Source organism: Erpetoichthys calabaricus, chromosome 8 (assembly GCF_900747795.2).
Source record: "Erpetoichthys calabaricus chromosome 8, fErpCal1.3, whole genome shotgun sequence".
NCBI lineage: Eukaryota > Metazoa > Chordata > Cladistia > Polypteriformes > Polypteridae > Erpetoichthys > Erpetoichthys calabaricus.
Genome location: NC_041401.2, coordinates 173,866,030 through 173,881,788, shown reverse-complemented (window position 1 = coordinate 173,881,788; position 15,759 = coordinate 173,866,030). Strand labels below are relative to the sequence as shown.

Sequence of the window (15,759 nt, the reverse complement as noted above, 5' to 3'; positions counted from 1 at the left end):
TGTGTGTCATGTGACTGGCAACGGGTATAGTGACTGAAAATGAAAATGCAGAAAACAAACTGGTGCTGTCAGAATTCATATTTAATAGTCTAAAAAGTACAAGAGAGTGTAAAAGCATAAAGAATCTAAAATTGAGAACCCAAGGTAACATCTTCTTCAAGATTGCTAATGAGATTAATAGTGTTAGGATTTGGTTTCTATTTATAATTTGTATTTGTTTTTCTCCAGTATTTTCTGAGATCTTACTTTTTTTGGGAGTTGCTGAATGTGAATCTGATGTTTAATAGTTGCAAAATACTGCATTTTGGGCCTTTTTCGTCTGCCATTTTGTATTTTCACGATCAACACCAATGCGAACTGGGAAGGTTTATGCTTTGCATTAAAGGGTCATCCAGGATTTTGCTTCCTCATCAGGATTACGACGAGCGAAAGGTTCAGACCAGGAGATCATAACACGAAATGAGAATTGCAGTCAGGCAAGACAAGGTCAAAACCAGAAGATCAAAAAGATCCACAAAGTACTGATTCAAACCAAGAATCAAAGTCAAAAGTCAAACCAGAGATCAAAACCTACGTCATAAGCAAAGTGACTCCTGTTAAAGAACTCAAATAAGGGATAACGTTGCATACGGCATGGAAGAAAATTTAGACTTAGGGGTCCCATAGTCATTTAGGGGCAATATAGTTACTGCACATAAAGTGTTTTGGTATAATTTTCATATTAAAATATAACATCTACTGTATCGTAGAAGTATAAAAGGGTTAATAAATGTCAGAAACCTGTTCAAGCATATCAAGAAACCAGGAATAGTCAAGTAAACAAGCAGAATGTTCCAGGGGATGGTTCAAGAAAATGGCTGATGTGATGTTCTTTCAAGCACCTGATGAGACTTGCTGGTTGGCTCGTGCACAGTTCTCATAACAGAGTTCAAGAGATATTGAAGAACTAGGATATAATGGATAAAGACTTTTATTTTATCTTTTGTTAAAGCACCTCATGTGTTTTAACCAATCAGATTGCAATATGTAAGCAATAATTCAGCTCTGTTATAGAAATTCAATTGTGTATACGAGGTGTGATCAAAAAATACTGTGAATGTTTTAAAAAAGAAACGTTTATTGCAGTAAAAGATTTACAACTGCTAGTCACCCTCAAAATACTCTCCTCCACTTCGAATGCACTTATCCCAACGCTCCTGCCACTTTGCGAAGCAGTTCTGGAAGATTTCTTTTGAGAGTGTCTTTAGTTGGGCTGTCGTGGCTGCCTGGATGTCCTCAATGGATTAAATTTAGGGAACAGCCAGAAGTCGCCTGGTGCCAGATCCGGCGAATAAGGAGGATACAGACACAGCGTAATGGTTTTATTTGACAGAAATTGTTGGACTAGAAGGGATGTGTGACGAGGAGCATTGTCATGATGAAGAATGAAACCGTTTTCAACATTTTCCTCGGTTATTGATGTTGAAGGACGTCCTGATCTTTTCTCATCTTCAGCTGAATCAGATCCATTACGAAATTGATCAAACCACTTGTAAACAGTCTTAATTGTCGGTGCAGTGTCATCACAACATCTGATGGGTTTCCTGAGCTTTTTGCAATTTCAAACAAAATTTCATGTTAAAGTGTTGCTTGATATCCTTTATTAATATCAAACTTGAAAAACACACTTGAACTCAACTGTGGTTCACAAACGACTGACAATATCAAACCAGTTGAAACTTATCACAAACTCGGCTCTAGGATGGACCTGTCAGAACCTGCATTGAGTTGTTTGGCATTGCTCTTGGATGGTGCTCTGCATCAACATTCGCCATACTTTTTGATCACACCTCATAAATATGACCCTCTACCTGTACCTTTTGACCATTCTCACCATGTTGTGATAGACTGCGTGATGAGGGCTCCCTCTTCAGCATTCACTGTGTGGGATAAGAATGAGCATGGTGGCCCCATAATTTATTGCCTGGACAGCAGACCTGCTGGACGAAAAAGATAGCTTTGTGTCCAGCCGGTATAAAATAATTAATGGATGTACTAATGGAAGCTTGGGAGTGATTCCATCCCCCATGCACTAGGTGGTGGTGGTCTTTGTATGAGAACCCAGTCGGGACCCCCACAGGGGTGCTAGGGTGTCAGGAAGTGCAGCCCTATAGTGGTCGCTTGGGATTGACAGAGGTCGCTGTCAGTGCTGTCAGGGGAGGACCACCCTACCTTGTCTATGGCCTTGGAAGTGCTTCCTCAAGGAGACAGAATGACTCCAGAAGTATTCTGGCTTAAAAAGGAGCCCGCTGTCGCATATGGACAAGTCAGAGTCGGGAGGCTGCAAGCAACACTCAGCCGAGGAGAGAAGGAGGAAGAATTGGGGATTTATTGTTGATTTATTGTGTACTTGTGGCTCATTGTTGGAAGAGGCGTACATTGGCAGGTGCTTTGTGGAATAAAAACCCTTTATTTTATTTATACATTGTGGACTGTATTTCTGTGTGTGTGGTTTGGAGCTGCCTGACGCCCCCTTGTGGTTATGGCTGCAAGAGTGAATGAAGGACACAATGAAGACATGTCCTCCTGCCTGATTACTGACTTGAAATGATTTTATCAAACTTGTCCTGGTAGAGGATATGTTTCTTTTTAAAGATGTCGATTTCTACCACAAGGGTCATCGCCACATTTAGAGGGGAACTCCCACAGATATCACTGATGCGCCCATCATGGTCACATGACACAACTCGTGTAAACAACAGCATGAAAATAAAACAAACAAAAAAATAAATCCCAAAAAGTCCTTAAAGCAACATGTAACACTACAAGTTGTGATTCAAAACTCCTTTTCAAATCAATCCTTTCAAAGACGTTCCTTTGGTTTTTGATGATTTTTGTCTCTCATTTTGGATTTGCCACTCATGTATTTGAAACATTTCCTTATAATAACCACCTCCCAGTTCTCATTGAAATAAACAGCCAGAGCTCTGACATAACAAATAGTGGAATTGTTGTGATACATCGAAATTGAGGACCCCCAAACACTTTATATTGTTGTATGAAAGTGATCTGGAGATGATATGGTTAGGGCAAGATGAAGACCTGGTCTTTAAACAGGCCAAATGTCAATACCCAAAATCAGAACGAGACAAAATCTTCAAAATACCAACATGTTAGCACAGAACTCTTAGTTGAAAACCTGAGGCCAAACAAAGTCCTGTCTGCCTTGCAATTCTTCCCCTTAAGAGACACGCAAAGCTTATTTAGAAGGAAAGACAAGGAGAAAAGGCCATCAACTTCAGAAATTGTGCAATATGACCACTCTGCGATCAACATGTAATGCCATCAAAATAAAATTGCAGGGCAAAAATATAACAAAATGATGATAAACGATAATCAGACTTAAAAACAAACCAAACGCAAAAAACAAAATAGTTTCAGTACGTCTGCAGACCAACGGTCATTAGATGCCCAGAGAACAAGACTGGTCATCTTGGTGGTTTTGATCAACAGGTTCCTATACAATGAGGTTAGTGCCTTCAGGATTCACCTTGGTGCTGTGATAGATGATGACACTGACAAAGATGCCAATATACCAATCAATTGATATGCCAATATACCACTGAAACTGTGGAATGGTTTTTATAAATTCTGCTTCCACAGAGAATGAAGATTCAACTTCCAGTGGCAGAATGATTTAGACTCTAAAATATGGCAGAAGCTTGAGATGGTCTTCGTATAAAATGAATTGGCAAAGATTAGCTATCCTGGTTATTCCAAAATTCTTCGTAAAAATGTTGACATGGCAAAGGAGTCCTATGCTCCTATAGGGAGAATCCAGGCAACAGTTCTCAGGTGAGAAATCACAAACCGCCGTCAGACGCGTGTGCATGGTAGACAGTTGAAGGGCTCAGGTGATGGTACGTCTCCACCAGTCCAAGGGGTGGCACTGTGTGATAATGTGCTCTCTTTTTTTTTCTCTCTGCAGACCACAAGACTGACGGTTCTCCTCCATTGGCGTCACTTCTGGTGTCCATCCTCCTGAACCTGCCTCTTCCTGCCTGGTAGTCACATGACTGGAAGAACCGCCATTTTCAACATTCAGAAAAAGACTCCAGTCTAAGAAGACTCATTTTGTGTTTTAAACACATGTTTTCTTTCCCAAGATTTTTTCCATTTTTTCCCTAAAAAAGTTTTTTTTGGGAGTTTTTCCTTGTCTTCTTAGAGAGGCAAGGCCTTTTAAAGCCCATTGTGGCACTTCTTGTGTGATTTTGGGCTATACAAAAATAAAATATATTCTATTGTATTGTATTTTCTTTTATTTTGACTTTATAATAGAGGGGGTTTGCCCTAAGGTGCCCCAAAACATGTTAGTTGTCCTGTGTTTCTATCTGGGGAAGGGTCTCCTCCTGTGCCAGCAGCTTGAATGATAAGCGCACTGATGTCTTTTCAGGTTCGGCCCTAGAGGACCCACCTCATGCACCATGCAGGAGATTTAAAGAACAGAGTCGCCAGACGTTGGCATTCACTCATGAACCAGATTCCAGAGAGAACGGAGGTCCGAGAAGCACTGAGAAGAGAGGTGCCATTGGACGAGCAACATCCCTGATTAGTTTCTGTTGTTTGGATTTTACTTTGTACGATTACACATATTAAATGGAGTACCAGGTGATCATCAGCTCTTTACCATTTCCTTCTGTTCTTTCGTGTATTTCAGTAATATTTTTACGATTTGTCGGGCAGAAAAATACAAAACTTGACATTAATAATGTAACAAGCACACAACCTGCAGCTGAAGGACCTGAAATAGAGAGGCAACAGGCTAAAAAACTAAATGAACTAACAGATCCCAACTATTGACTGTCCTGATAAAAGCTTCTCCAGTGTCAATAGGATGACACATCTTAACATTGTAGGTGCCAGAGAGGAAGGACGGGCATCCTGGCCAGGACAAAGGATTGATTCATACCCTCCAGGAGGCCATGATGGATAGACTGGGTGAATGGGCCTACCAGGAGAAATTTATTCCCCCACACGACAGGTGGCAGTGTACTCTCAGGGCTAAACCCAATCAGGACACCTGCAGGGGACCATGGGAGTTGGAGTCCGGAAATACAGCCCTGTTGGGGTCTTTGGGGACCACCAGGGGGCACTGTCTGAGAAGGACAGCCTTGGTTTCCTCATAACCCCAGAAGTGCTGCAGACAACTTGGACAAGAGACCGAAAGCAGTTCCCAAGTGTAGTTTCAAACAAAGCCCGCTGTCTCCCTTAAAGGGATTCAGAGTCGGGAGGCAGTGTGCAACGCTTTCTTGGAGGAGGAAAGAGGATTGTGAAAAGTTTATTTTTATTGGTGTTCTTATAAAATAATTATTTTGAACCTGAAATTGTCTTGGGCATTGCTGTTTCTGTGGTTTGAGGCTCAGTGGCGCCTCCTTGTGGTTACAGCATTATCACCCTTTCTGAACACCATAGCAAAAAACTGCAAATAATCTTAAGGGGGCTACTCAGATGCAGAAGATATGATAGAATGCCCACAAAAATGGACATTCCTCAAGTTGTGAGGCACTAACTGATGTGGCCACCTCCACAATCAAAGGGTCTGACTCTCTCTGTCTCTCTGATCTCTAGCTGGCAGCTGGAGGACGTGGTAGGCCATGCATCCTGTACACTGCTGTGGGTGTTGTAGGATTTCAGACTCATTTCATGTTTTTCCATGCTTTACGGTCAATGGCGATGGTCCTGGCATAGCTCGGGTTGAGTCATTGGATCTTCCTCCACTTGTTTGGTCCACATTTTGCTGAGCACAGTCTGTTGTATCCTCCACTGGGTGGCTCGCTGTCTCCAGAGGAGTCTGTGTGGTAGCCTGTTTGTGCCCATCCTGCACACATAGCCAGACCACCTCAGCCTTCGCTGCTTGATTTCCTTGTTGACCGTTGGTTGCTGTTGACATCTTGCCTGAATAGTTCTGTTGGTGATGCAATCACAAAATGAGACTCCCAAGATCTGTCACACACATCGCATTTGGAATACCTTGAGTTTGTTCAATTCCAAGGTCCATGTTTCTGATCCATAAAGGAGGATTAGTAAGGTGAGCGTCCAGAAGAGGTGAAGTTTGGTCTTCATAGAGATATTGGTTCTCTTCCACAGGCACCATTTTAGGGAGGCGAACACCACAGCCGTCTGTCTGAGTCTGCTGTGGATGCCACTTTCTTCTCCTGGATCAGTGACCCTAGGTATTTGAAGTCTTGCACCTGCTCAGTCTGGACATCCTCAAGGTGGACAATGGCATGCGATCTGTCCATTGTCAGCACCTTGATTTTGTCTGCATTGATTTTCAAGCCATACAACTGGGTGATGTGGGCGATATTGTAGAGGATGTTGGAATTATTGTCTGCAAAAAGGGCACTATCGTCGGCAAACATGACATCAGTCATGAAGTGGTCTTCATCATACTGTGCTCCATGTCTGTCCTGGAATGCTTTTCTCATGATGGTGTCGATTGCGATGTTGAAAAGCAGTGGAGAGGCTCCGATCCCTTGGCAGACTGCAGTCTGAACTGTAAACTCCCCAGATAGTTCATTTCAGATACACACCTGGCTGGTTGAACCATTGTACACTGTTTGGGGAAGTGTGATGACTTTCGAGGGAATGTGTTCAATCTCCACAGGGGAAGACCGTGAACATAGTCGAACTCTGACTTGGAATCAATGAATACATTTCACTGCCCACACTGGATACTTTCCTCAATTAGTTAACGAGACTGGCACAGTGGCAAAGATGCTGGACTTTAAAGCCAAAGGCCGAGACCCCTCATTGAATAACAACCTGTCCATGCATCATCCATAGAAAACACAAGTAAACCATTACAATGTGTGCCATCTTTGGCAAAGATGTCTGCAAGATCCATAATGTCAACGTCAATGTCAAACAGGTTCTGCTTTATTTAGTATGGTGGCTCTGAAGGGCAAAGTATAGTGATGTCCTACAGTGAACACCATTCAAAAGGGCCTTTACAATCCACAACTTCAGTAAGTCATCCATTTTCTTAACACACAGTCCAAATTTAGAGCTGCAAAGGGCCCGGCCTGGCACAGTAGTGCTGGATGTACGACAGAAACCAGTCCTGGGGGAGCAGCCAGTCCATAGTAGGGCAAATTTCTCATCTCCAATTTATGTGATATGCACCTATTTGGGAATTGTGATGTGGTACCTGGAGAAAAATGTATGCAGACAAGGGCTGGACATGCAGTGTCCACACAGACTCAAAAACTAGTCTGCACAATCTTCTAATATACCGAGGGTTCAGACAGCATTCAGACTTCTCCATTTTTTTCACAATTTGTTCTGTTGCAGCTGCTTGCTAAAATCGTTTACACTCAATTCTCCTCTTGTCAAGCAACACTTAATATCCCAGAATGACAAAGCAAACGCAGGATTTTGTGAATTCTTGCAAGTTTGTCAAAAATATAAAACTGTAAGATTACTTTGACACAAGTACAACATATGAAGACCCCTTGCTTTGATATTTGAACTCTGGCTCAGGTGTAATCCCATTCTATTGGTCATCATTGAGATGTTTCTGCACCTTGTTTGGAGTCCACCTGTTGTCACTTTAATTGGTTGCATATGATTTGGAAAGGCACACACCTTTGTATTGAAATTCCCACAGTTGAGCAAATCCCAAGCTATGAGGTGGAGGGATTTGCCTGCAGAGTGGAGAGACAAGATTGTGTTGAGGTGAAGATCTGAGGAAGGCTACAAGATCTTTCTGAAGCATTGAAGGTTCCCAAGAGCACAGTAGCTTCCAGAATTCTTAAATGGAAGAAGTCTGGAATAACCTCAACTCTTCCCTGTACTGGTCTCCTGGGCAAGCTAAACAATCATGGGAGAAGGGCCATGGTAAGAGAGGCAACCAAGGACTCAATGATCACTCTGACTGAGCACCAGAGAACCTGTGTGGAAATGGGAGAATCTTTAAGAAGGAAATTCATCACTTTTCACATTCCATTAATCTGGCAGAGTGGCCAGATGGCACATGAAAGTCTGCTTGGAGTTTGCAAATGGCCACCTAAAGGACTCTCAGACTGTGAGAAACAATATTCTCTGGTCTGATGAAACCAAGACTTAACTGTTTGGCCTCAGTTCACGTGTAGAGGAAGCCAGATACTTCTCATCACCTGTGCAATAACATTCCAATGCTGGAGCATGGTGGAGGCAGCATCATGCCGTAGGGTTGTTTTTCAGCAGGGTTGAAGAAATGATACTTGTAATGAAAACCTGACCCAGAGTGCTCTGGACCTCAGACTGGACCAACAGTTCACCTTCCAGCAGGACAATGACCCTAATCACAAAGCAAAGACAACTCAGGAGTGACTTAGGAACAACTCTGGGAATGTCCTTGAGTGCCCCAGTCAGAACGCAGACTCGAACCTAATCAAACATCTCTGGAGAGACCTGAAAATATTCGTTATTCATTTTGTCATTCTGAGGTATTGAGTGTTGCTTGATGGGACAAAAATTGGATTTCAACGATTTTAACACAAGGTTACCCCATAACAAAATGTGAAAGGGGGTTTCAATAGTTTGTGAAGGTCCTATACACTAACACAAAGGCCACAGGATGCACCAGAGGCAAAGTAGAATTGCATTGTAAGGTGGCGCCATTTCCTGTACTCTTCCCTCCAGTGAGCCTAGAAATCACAGAGTTCTGCAGGGCCAAGACTCGCATTAATGAAGTGCCCTGGTGAAGTGGAAGCAGACTGATGCAAGTGGGCAGAGTCTAACATGCGTGTAATAATCCATTAAAGGGGCTCATTCATCACAAGACTGACCTAACATATTAATTTGCCCGTCATCTTGCTTTTTATAGAACATCCAAATAGCAAAGCAGAGATTGCAGCAAGCCTGCAACAAACCCAAGGTTCAATCCACATACACGGTGGGTCACTTCAGGTGTCACAAACACAGATGCACAAGGCAGAAAATGAAACAAGTAGGTGAACGCGCTACGATGGAGGAAGAATAACATACTGTACACTTAGGGTTAGCACAAGAGGCACATGGAGCAAAAAATTCAGGTGTGAGCGTCAGTAGGCTTTGCACCCTATGATACAAGTTACCCAAACTATTCTATAACATTTCAGTAATTATTTATCGCTCTGATGCTGATCTTTCTGATCATAAAATACTGTAGGTCATTACAATAGCAACCAACGAGAAGAATACATAATCGATTGCAGATATTTGAGGGTTCCTCTAGAGTGCCTCTTTCTCTTGCATAATTTGGCTCAAAAACTAATCATCACATCGTCATCTCATAACAGGCTTAAGTTTTGAGTTTGGGATTTTTCTGTCCAGCCATTTTAGCTCTAGACCGTCCTCAAGAAACTGTGACACACGCAGACAGACAGTCACACACTCAACATGGAGATATCAGTGTTTACGGTATCAGTGGACTCTAAAACATCGAGATCCATTGAAAACGGACATTTTTGACAAATCTAAAGGATTAGGTTAGGATAGGTTATGGTGGGGGAATGGCACAAAGGAAAAAAATAGCAGACATGCATGAGCGGGTTGTCCATCTGCCTATGGGGTGTCACAGAGGTAAAGTTCACCTCAGTATCACAAAGAGTCCTGCTCTGCGCCATGTCATCTCTGATACTTGACTTGACGATGCCTGTATCTTTCCCTGTATATGGCTTTCCATGTGGAGGCTGGTAACTTTCCCTTTACTCCTCCCTCTTGCATAAATGTCTATGTCTTTCCCTGTTCTTCTCCCTCCCATCTAGAGTTCTCCTCTCTGTATCCCTTCTTTTCATGGAGGAGATTTAAAAGGTCTCTTCCTGTGCTCCTCCCTCCTCCAAGCATGCAGTTTGGTAAGCTGGTGGTCTCTACTAACATGACTTTACGTCTGTAGTGCAGCATCATTTGCTTTAGAAGACATCTGGGGAGTCAGGGCCATCTTAACACATGGGCATGCTGGCCAGTTGCCACAAGCATGGGGGCCCCATACTAATCTATGTATGTTGTGACTTGCTGAGCGGTTGTGTAGGTAGGGGCCCCAGTGCACTGCTTTGCCCGGGGGCCTATAATGCTGTTAAGACGGCCCTGTGGGGAGTCTTTGGTAAAAGTAGATCTGTCTTTGCATAACGGGACAACACAACGCAATATGGACAGGTCATTATGGACAGGTCATTTGGGCTTCTGGTGTTTCTTCCTGTACTTCTCCCTCACTCAGACATGCTAAATGCACAAGAATTGGTTTGTTTGATGAGTAGCCATGTTTGCTCTGAGCTTTTAACAATTTAACCGCACAACTACCTGACATGAAAATGAAGTGGCCTGACTGGGAGTCGCTGGTTGAACTGGAATCTGAATAGAGAGCCCAAATCTTCCAAAACACTTGACAGGAAGCAGCCATGATTCCTAGACAGTGGTTAAATAACACAGGAACTAGAATAGAAGCAGATGGTCACTCACTGAGCAAGTGCAATGCGTGACACACCAGCCGAGCAGCCCCCTTGGCCCACAGGTGTGAGACTTGCCATGCACTCAGAGAGCAGAAGCTGAAACTCCCACTGGTGAGGAGCAGCACAGCATAGGTTCCTCTGACCAGCCTTTTACTAGCTAATCAGATCCCTGTGACTTTCTCCACATGAATTACCCTGTGTCTGGCCTAGAGCGTCTTCAGTCTTTTAACCTTAACGTGGCATGCCTGGCAGCATGGGAGTTGGAAGATGCACAAAGCCATCGCCATGCTGCCACGTGAGCGCACTCTCCGATAATTAATGCAAGCGGATCTCCTGGCAGGCGACTTTGTGCATGTCTGTGCAGATGGAGGACCTGGGACGTGCTGGATTTCCTTACTTGTGCACACACACATGCATTGACTGGGCTGCACTGCACTCTCTAAGAATTTAATCCAAGGGTACGCTGCTCCCCACCAAAGATCTCGACTTGTTGTCCAACCGGAGATATACCCCAATGCCAACCCCATGGGTGGCATCTCTGCATACACGTCCTTTACGAGCCAAACAGAGAGAGAACGAGGCTGAGGTGCTTACCTTATGGGAAGCTGCAGCTCCTTCTTAAACCACTGTGGAGTTGCATCGGGGAGCACCAAACATGGTGATGACTGCAACTGTCCTGGGTTCCCATTACCAGCCCACTCGTTCCAGCCGCTCCTAAAGTGGCACCCAGCAGCCAGCGTATTCAATCCAAGGGAGTTTCCAAAGGTCAGAGAGAAAGGCCAGCTTGTGTCGCTCCGCTTGCTGCCATGTCAGCTCACCTCTCCAACTCTCGACAATCTCTTTCTCCCTCTCTTTCCCTCTCTCTCTCTCTATGAGTTATTTATGGTTTTATCTTCAGCACCTGCCGGCAGAAGGGAGAGGAGCTCACATGCCAGGAAAAGCCTCTGTGTGTGTGTGTGTGTGTGTGTGTGACAGCCGGGCTCCAGCAAACCGCTGGGATCAGATGAGACGCCAGGTGAGGCGGGGAGGAGGGGGATTGGGGGGGGGGGCGTCATTGTGCATGAGCCTGTGTGTCTGTGCAGACTAAGCAAGGGAGCTGCCAGAACTTGCACTGGATCTCCACATCCCTCCCCCTACGCTGCTGCCTCACTTGCTCACTAGGTCTGAAAAGACAGTGGGTGTGGCCTGAGCTGGCTACACACACACACACACACACACACACACACACATACTCAAAGTACACGCCCACTGCTCAAGCAGCCTCACAGACAGGTGTGGAGGTGGAGCTAGTGCTAGTGGGAGGAGCCTGAGTGCTTACCTCCAAGTGCTTTGTAAAGCTGGCTGTCTGCAAAGGGTGCTGGATGAAATTAGGGCTTAGCTGATTAAATGGGAGATGCGGATAAATAAAAACAAGAAAACAGAATTCACAGGCTGTGTAGAGGTTTTCTATTGGCATCTCATTAAAGAGACAAAGGTTCTAAATCTTAACAAAGCAGCTCAATTAAAATTAAGGCAAAAGAAGGATGATCCATTAGGAGCAGTCGCCTGTTTTGAATTGAGAAAGTAGCCGAAGTGAAAAACGCAGCCGGTTTTATCAACAAACTGACCTGTACGTCTACTGAGCACCTTGAGATAGATGGGAAACAGAAAAGGGGGCTTGAAAACCCCCAAAACAAGTGTAAGATCATACAGATTGGTTGAGAGAAACACATAAAAAATATAAACGAAAACAAATCAGGACACAGTCACTGCTGCCCATCTAGAATCCATAGGGTCCCACAAAGGTAACAATCACCTCTGTAAAGCCAACGTCACATTACACAACTTCTAGTCATTTGGTATGTCAGGCTTGAAATTACTGGGCATGTCTCAATTAGTGACTGCTGTGACCACCAGGGGGCACCTTGTTACCCTGACTACGGGCACAACTCACCCACAGGCAGTGCCAGGTTTTTTTTAAATAAAGATTTATTAACAACAATACCTACTCCAGGTTTCAAATCAATAACAGAGCACACACCGATTCATTTCTCTTCTTCCGCCCTCCTCCACATGTGTCATCTCACTCCCTCCCAACTCCGGCTCACCTTTCAGGAGTGAGACGGCTTCTTTTGTGCCCAACCCAGGAGTACTTCCAGGGTTATGGTGTTAAGTAACTGGAGTACTTAAGGGTCAGACAGAAGTCCTCTAAAACAGAGAGTTACTCCTAATAGTGCCCCCTGGTGGCACCCAAGGACCCTGACAGGGTTGCCCTTCAAAACTCCAATTCCCAGGCCACCCTGAAGATGTTGAGGCCAAACCAGAGAAGCAGTGACCCCTTTTATACTGGGGAACAAATCCATTGTTTGTTCGCCCCAACTGGGATAGCAATCTATCTTCAACCAAGCCGGGATGCACCTCCTTTCCTGTTGTCTTTCTGTTATGGCATCATGACTGGGTAAGGATCCACCTTCCATCCCAGTTGGGATGCTGGTTCATCCAGCATGGCACTTACACTGCATGCCAACTTTCCAACACAGTTGTTCTCCCCCACACCATTATTGTGGCAGCCACGAAGGGTTAAAAGGTATGGTGAGTTCAGCGCCAGTCTCTACCCTTTAGTTTTTTCTTTTTCCCATTCTGTGGTGGTACATAAAGCACGAGATATCAGAGAGTTTGTGAGGTCCAAAACACCCACGTACCTCCTTCCTCATTGCACTTCTAGATGAGCTTTCAATGGTTGTGGGCTCTCATGCACACAGAGTCCACCCCTACGACTAAAGACAAAGTCAAACCTCTTTGATTTTACTGGAGTGAGTCGCTAGGGATGTCATATTAGGGGACTGGTCTTCACGGGCACATGCCACCAACTGCCTAAGAGTATGTAAATGAAAGCCACAAATTACAATCACTCTAAAACACAGATAATGTGACACGGCCTTAAGTGGAACAACCTTGATATGCGCCTGGACATAAGAGGGTGCAGAGAGTTGACCTGAGTGACACATATTGAGGCCTGTATCTACTCCTGTATCCCCTCGGCCCCCCACCATAGAAGCTGGTATCATTCACTTTGTTCATCCCTCACATATAAACATGCATGTCCTGCCTTGCTCTCCTTCATCCCTGCTACGAGAGACCTGTAGCTTCCCCTGCATTGCTTTTTTCCACAGGGGGAGACTCTGCAGGTCTGTGTCTCTTCCTCTGCTCCTCCCTTCTCCTGTTTAACAGTGGCACACACATGCGAGTAGGAGGCAGCTAAAGGGCCTGAGTAATGGTAATTACACCACCGACCAGGGGGTGGCAGGGTGTGCTGACTGTCTTTCTCAGTTACTTGCAGACCATTCCCAGGAAATCCCACCAGGTTCTGGCACCCTCGATGACATCACTTCCGGTCCCCGACAACATCACTTCCAGTTCCAGCTGCAGAGATGACATCACTTCCTTAACGGGCCTTTAAAGCCGCTATCTTGAACTGTCTGTGATCAGTTCTGTTTTAGACTCAGTTGTGTGAACATTATTATTGCAAATTTAGCAGCCAGGATACAATATACGGGTGGCTGCCCCAAACCTTTATCATGTCTTTTGGCATTATTTGTCACAACAGGAATAAGACAGCCTCTGAATTACTATTAGCGTGAGTGAGGACAGACACAAGCAGGGGGTCTTAGCTAAAACAACCGCACAGCCGCCTGTCTATAGTGTAACATGGCTCAGCTCAGGGGGAATCTGGGGAGTTTTTGTTAATGGGTCATGAGACCTCCTGGCAGGATTAGAAGGGGATCAAGATTTTTGCATATAAAGATACCAGAACATTGAGGTTGGGAGCATGTACTGATAGCGTGTTGCTGCACCCACCACACAATGATCCACCTGGATTGCAATGGGTGACACCTCAGCACTACACTGGAATAAACGAGAAAGGAATGAGCGGACAATCCATATTCCAAAAATTAGATGTCAGACTGAGTTTCACTTTAGCACCTTCTCAAAGTACAGCATTGTCAGATAGTTTTAAATATGCAGTGGATTTAGAAAGCATTAAAAGCCCTTCAATTTATGCACACATTATTGTGTTGTAGATTTCATTTTAAATAGATACATTTTGTCATTTTTTTAGCCATCAGTCTGCAGTCAATAACCCATAATGAGGACACGTTTACAGGAAGGTTTTCAAATGTATTTAAAATCAAAAACTGAAATCTCTCATTTACAGAAGTATTCAGACCTTTTTCTGTGTCACTCCAATCTGTGGTCAAGTGCATCCTTTTCACTTTAATCCTTCTTAAGATGTGTCAAGAACTTGACTGGAGTCCCCCTGAGGCAAACTGTATTGATTGGACTTCATTTATAAAAGCACAAAACACAACTGGGTGCCCACAATTCACAGTGCACATCAGGACAAAAAACAAGGGAACCCCCTTTAGACCTCCTTGATCAAACGTCAGTGAGGCAAAGATCAGGGCAAGGGGATCAAACCATTTCTGAAACCGTTTGAAGCCACCAGGACTCCTACAATTGGCCATCTGGTAAAACACAGTAACTGACCACGAAGTGGCCTAGATAGATAGATAGATAGATAGATAGATAGATAGATAGATAGATAGATAGATAGATAGATAGATAGATAGATAGATAGATAGATAGATAGATAGATAGATAGATAGATAGATAGATAGATAGATAGATATGAAAGGAACTATACAGTATAATAGATAGATAGATAGATAGATAGATAGATAGATAGACATGAAAAGCACTATAGATAGATAGATAGATAGATAGATAGATAGATAGATAGATAGATAGATAGATAGATAGATAGATAGATAGATAGATAGATAGATAGATAGATAAGAAAGGCACTATACAGTATAATAGATAGATAGATAGATAGATAGATAGATAGATAGATAGATAGATAGATAGATAGATAGATAGATAGATAGATAGATAGATAGATAGATAGATAGACATGAAAAGCACTATAGATAGATAGATAGATAGATAGATAGATAGATAGATAGATAGATAGATAGATAGATAGATAGATAGATAGATAGATAGATAGATAGATAGATAGATAAGAAAGGCACTATACAGTATAACAGATAGATAGATAGATAGATAGATAGATAGATAGATAGATAGATAGATAGATAGATAGATAGATAGATAGATAGATAGATAGATAGATAGATAGATAGATAGATATGAAAGGAACTATACAGTATAATAGATAGATAGATAGACATGAAAAGCACTATAGATAGATAGATAGATAGATAGATAGATAGATAGATAGATAGATAGATAGATAGATAGATAG

At 43.4% G+C, this 15,759-nt stretch overlaps 1 protein-coding gene across 3 annotated transcripts in view; it reads right to left on the bottom strand.

Moving 5' to 3' along the window:
- arhgef19 (Rho guanine nucleotide exchange factor (GEF) 19) overlaps window positions 1-11,659 on the bottom strand; it is a 144,038-nt gene extending 132,379 nt beyond the window's left edge. Inside the window, exons 1-2 of one of the 3 annotated variants that reach the window (XM_051931307.1) lie at window positions 11,046-11,657; window positions 781-946 (exon numbers count right to left, since the gene is read on the bottom strand). The gene's annotated coding sequence lies outside the window, so the exon portion shown is untranslated. Of the gene's footprint in view, window positions 1-780; window positions 947-11,045 lie in introns of all 3 variants that reach the window. The other 2 variants (XM_051931308.1, XM_028807835.2) reach the window with 2 other exon arrangements.
- Between the last annotated feature and the right edge of the window lie 4,100 nt (window positions 11,660-15,759).